Here is a 5,881-nt window from a genome sequence, read left to right as displayed (position 1 = left end):
ATCTGAGGCTGGAAATCTGTTGGGTTGGTACTTCTGAACTTCACGAAGAAATTGACGAAAATTAGAACATGCTCTAATTCGTCAAGAACTTGATGAATAAATTCATGAATTTATTTGACAGCAGATTTGGTGCATTACACTTGTCCGATTTTTTGATGAAGCGACTTCATGAATTAATTCCTGAATTAGATACGTTACAAGAACGGCCACCCTTACATGTTCTTAAATTTTAGTTCTAGTACTACTACTTTTAGGGAGACAAACCTTATTAAATCTTAAAACACCAAATTTCACGTTTATAAAACAGGCTCCTATACCAATGGTACCATTTCTGTTTAATTACTTCTACAAATTCAAATTAAATGTTAACTTTATGCAGATTACAGCATTAATCCGATATTAAACTGTCACATTAAAATGTTTCGGCAACACTTTTACGTCCCACTAATTGAGCCGTTCTCCCACCGCGATAAAACCCGCCGTTACGCCACTGTAAATTTTACTTAAGTGGCTTTTACGGCAGCGCGTTCTCCTAGGTCAGGGCCGACAATGAAATTCTAACGGGACGTACGTATATACTGCGTGTATCGTTCCCGGTTATCATTATCCGAGTGGAATGAGATGGGGCGTTTGACTCACTCGTAAACAGTTAGTTTAATTCTCTCCTGCCTACCCCGTGACTTGTTTGTAGAGAAATCGATAAAAATAAGAGCACGATTTCAGGGCCAAGGGTGTGCATGCTGTGCTACGTGAACTCGTGCCAGAAAAGTCTAGATAACGTCTTTTGGTTCTTGAAAATTCTATAAATAAGTAAATGTAGGTCTTCCTGGATATAAACAACGTAAAAAGCGACAGGTAACAACGCGGTAGGAATCATAAACTTGCGCTTAAACCTATAATTATTACAAGTGCAGTGAAGTTTGGTTAAGGGATGGTTACGATGCTATGCAAAATTTGACACACATTCGCTTAACCCTTTTTGACACACGTTAAATGTGATTGCGCTTACACAAGTAAATCCACTTTCTCTACAGTTAAACTGTGCTACACCAATCATATTTTATAATTAAAAATCTATCTGGTAGTTATAATTACTTATTTACTAATTGGTACTAATTACGATCAAGTCCAACTTACATTACAAATATTCCGTGCCATATAACATAGGAACTGTTACACTTTCTGTACCACTAAACATTCTGCAAATCCACCCTTCGTATAACTACTTTTGTACCCTAGCCTAAGTCAACTAAGGGTTGTATATCTCTGCGCAGAACCTACCCCCGCTCCTAATTCTTGGAAGGTCTTGCCAATTGTTAATATGAGGAATGCCGTGTCATTGCGTGCTGCTTGGTAGATATTTTTTTCTATTCGGGGTTTTCGTGTATTTACGGGATGTAAAAGTGTCGATGTCGTGCGTTGGGGTATCTCCTTTATTATTAAAGAGAATTTTGAGAGTTTTGGTGACCCCTATATCGGATAGAGAAGGATTTTTTTTATGTTAACAGTTTTACAGATTCCAGTTGCTATTTGCATGCTTTTAAGAAACAATTTGAAGTCAATTAGAGCTTATGTTGATGATACTCAACTTTATTATCACTTTGATGATAATAATCATCTTTAAAATACTCAGCAAAAAAATTGAAGGAGCAAAAAAATTTCCAAATATTTTAGTGATTTTTGAAATTCTGTAATTTCGTGAATAATAGTCGTATCGAGAAAAAAAATAAGCATCTTGAAGCTTGAAGATTCTAGTTTTGAAATCTTGAGCTGAAATTTTTCTTTGAGCATCGCTCTTGGCGCAATCAAAAGAAATAATGCAAGGCAAAAATTTTTTTTTCAAAACTACTCAACACGTTTATTGCTTCTAAACAATATGTTATCACAGCTTCGCTTTCGAGAAACAAAAGTGTTAAAGTTTACCAAAATAAATCGATTTTTTACATTACCACAAAAAAAACTTTTAAAACGATTTACATAATTAAAATTTGGCGCGCACCTTACTTTTTTTTGTCTACAAATTTATGTGCATGATACGGGTGTGTATTTCAGGGGTGGATTTGGTAATTTTCGCTCCCAGTCTTTCTTGCTTTACAAAAATGTGTACAGGGTGTCTCAGAAAGACCTCCCGTAAATTCAGGGGGTGATAGTACGACAAAAATAAGAATTTGTTGTCTTAAGAACTATATGTCTATCTCCTCTTGTTTTCGAGATACAGAGCGACAAAATACAAATTTATAAATAGAATTTTTACCAAAATTTCCAAATGGTGCGAAATATTTTTATGAAATTTAGTATCCCGGGGTTTTTAAGGACGCCAAATACGCTGGTCTAACTATTTTTTGTATATTTTATAGAGGGCGCTAGTTATGCAACTTTCGTATTACATTTTAGGTTCTAATTTTTTTGAGGTTAGGTTTTTTAGCATTCGGACTCCAATTTCTAATGTACAATTTTACTTTCTAAAAATAATATACTCTTGATAGAACTTCCTAATGTGGACGCTTTTCGAGAAAAAAGGCTTTTAATTGAACTCTTACAATATTACTGTGTAGAAAATAAGTGACTTTTCTCAAAGTAGGCTTATGTCAAAACTTATTTATGGATGTCTCCTAAACAACGCATACATTCTCAGTAATATTTTAAACTCTAATTAACTTTATATCACAATTTTGGTCACTACAGTCACTAACAATCATTGGATTTTAAATTTATAAAAAATAAACAGTTTTGCAGATTTTTGTTTCAGTTAGAACTATGTATCTTTTTAAGTGCAGGTATTTTTAGACTTTTTCCTTCTTTTGATGGACATCAGTGGCATATAATCCCAAAATAAAATTTGCTCCAAAAAAGCATGGAGAAATAATAAATCAAAACATGTAAGTTAGATGAAATATGCGTATAAAAAGTCATACTTCACCTCAAAATCTACTAACGAACATTTCTAATAACATAATGTAGGTACGTTTCGTGTTTCGTCTGAAATAATGCAAATTGGTTTTATTAGAAGCCTTGTTTGAAAATGGAAGGAAACGTAGTTTTATATTTTAAAATCTTTGACCAGTTCTTAGATTTCCACATATTACATAATATTTAAATTAACTGAAGATTTCTGACAGAGAAAATAAAATATTGTATATTGCAAGTTTGTTGCTACATTATTTATGTTAAATTTATGAAAAATAAAAGATTGACCCATTCGTACCTGAATATAAGGATTATTTATGTATTCATTTATTCAAGCAACTCTTTGTAAAAATGCACAGGTGCGTAGTAACTATAGTTCCACTATTTCAAATCCTGTACTAATCCTTTTCTATTCATTTACTACCTTTAGAAATTGTTTAGTTGTTTTCTCAAATAACAGCTACCTATTATTGTTACTGTGGAAAGAAGTTAAAACTATCAAAAATGAAATTATTGTACTCACATTCCTTTACTGTCGGCATCTTCTTTTTTGGGTGGCCTAGTTATTTCAAACATAGAGTCAACAAACAATTCACAACACAGCGAAGTACACAAGACTGTTCTTCCAGAAATCATATTAGTCGGTCACTTTTTGCTGATGGAAAAACTGCCGAATAAAAAAGGAATTTGATTCTTGAAGCGTTGTTCAGCTGCGTTGCCAGTGTTTATCCTAAAATCAAAGGCATAGTATAGAACACCAATATCTTCGTTTTCGTAAAAACGGTTTAATTATATTAAAGTTGAAAGTAAAAAATATATATCTGAACTTTATTATTTGGTAGCAAATTTCGTGGAGAAATTTTTGAAGGAGAATTTACTTTTTTGTCGGATATTGTGTACACTTTCAATAAATGTTACAAAACAAACATTATCCTCTATAACCTTGACATTTATTTTAAAGTCTTCAATTATTAATTTAAAATAGATAATACTTATGGATTATAATGTCTTAATATCATCTTTAAATATGTACTTATGCTTTCATTTAATCAGTAATAAAAATAATTACTTTGCAAGGACTTCACTGAGGGAAACGTCTTTTTGTCATAAGTAGAATTTTATTAACTACAGGTTTCAGAGAGATTACGCTGCTGTTACAATAATTGTGTAGAGTCAATTCAAATATTGCATAAATTTTGGGCCACCCCATATATTATCCTGTTTATTTAAATATTTTAGAAACTATTGGAAGAAAAACAGAATTGGGGAGGTGAATTAAATTTGGTGACCAGAAATGTTACGGAGAGTATCAGTCTTTCCGTATCTTGTAGATATACATGTAGCAAGAAATAACTTTTATCTGCTCCCACTATAGTAAATAATATTAATACATTGTTTTTAAGGTGGTAAGTGGATTTTACCGTAGAAGTGGATGTTGCTATGGACAACGGGAGGTANGTAGTAAGAAATAACTTTTATCTGCTCCCACTATAGTAAATAATATTAATACATTGTTTTTAAGGTGGTAAGTGGATTTTACCGTAGAAGTGGATGTTGCTATGGACAACGGGAGGCAAGTTACCTCCCTAGGGAAAAAAGCGATTTCGAGTTATACCCATTGCATATTTTATGAACAAATAAATAGAAATATTGGATGAACATTATATTTTATTAATTATTATAAAGAATCCTGTTGGTTATTTCATTTTTGTTACTTAAACTGTCAGCAGCAACATAACTTTCTGCAATTGTGGTTGATTTCCACCCACCATGTCTCTTGATCGCTAATACATCAACTCCTGTTTTAGCCAGTAACGTTGACGATGTTCTTCGGAATGTATGATTTTACTGGCACCATTCTTTAAAAATCACTCATTTAGAAATAATAAAATTCAAAACCAGCAAAATTGCATCTTTTATGTAGCTTTGCTTATAAATACCTTAGAAACGACAAAATCCAAACAACTAAAGCGATTTTCCAAGATTTCGAATAATGTCACAATGAATTGATTGAGAAATATCAAAAAATAAAACCTAATGCTTATTTCATGTACCGTTCAGGGGACCTGGACAGGGACCTCAACCAATCTTAGGTATCACACGAGGCAGCATCAATGGGGCCCTCAATAAGTGGGCCTATCAAACTTTAGGTCTGGATTGGAGGAGAAATAGAGGATGCAGACAGGCCCATAGTTTTATACATGGACCTAGCAAATCCAAGACAAGATGGCTGCTGAGCCTCAGTCGAAAAGCCCTAAACCAAATGGTGGGGGTTCTGACAGGCCACTGCAGACTTAGGAGGCATTTAAGTTTAATAGGAATTGAGGAGGACCCTCTATGCCCGAAATGTGGCGAAGGGGAGGACACCCCTGTCCACCTTCTGGGACAGTGTGCAGCCTTTGGGAGAATAAGTCTTTGGTGCTGAAGAGCTGCAAGGGTTTGAGGTGAGAGACCTTCCATGGACCAAAATCCTGGCGTTCATTAGGGCGTCGGGTAGGTTCGAGGAGGGTCAGAGGCAGAGAGTGGTTAGGTGATGGGACGGCGGGGTAGGCAAAAAGGGCCCACTTGTGGCCTAATTGCCAGGCCGAGGCCGCCCCTTTACTACTACTACTATTTCATGTACCATAAAGAACTGTGGAAGCAAATAAAAAATTGTACTCGATTGGTAAATAATACTTACCTCCTTTATGGTGTAAATAACTGTTTTTATTTCAGTTTAGTGACTTTTTTGACACTAATAAGTGTGTTTTTTGCCATAACTATGTGCAAATATTAAATTTGCGCTTAAACTCTGGCTTTATATTTAAAAAGTTGCATTTTTATACTTCAAATGCTAAACTAAACTAAACTTTATTGGTTGTTAATATATCACTTGTATTAAAGATGGACAAGGTATCCTTTCTGTCGCAAGTTGGACCCAAAATGGCTATGCAGCTCTAGCGCTGCTTGTCAACTATGATTACTACGCGCTAAA

This window comes from Anoplophora glabripennis, unplaced genomic scaffold (genome assembly GCF_000390285.2).
Source record: "Anoplophora glabripennis isolate ALB-LARVAE unplaced genomic scaffold, Agla_2.0 scaffold265, whole genome shotgun sequence".
Classification (NCBI taxonomy): domain Eukaryota; kingdom Metazoa; phylum Arthropoda; class Insecta; order Coleoptera; family Cerambycidae; genus Anoplophora; species Anoplophora glabripennis.
The sequence above is the reverse complement of the archived record's forward strand: the minus strand, read 5'-3'. Positions refer to the sequence as shown.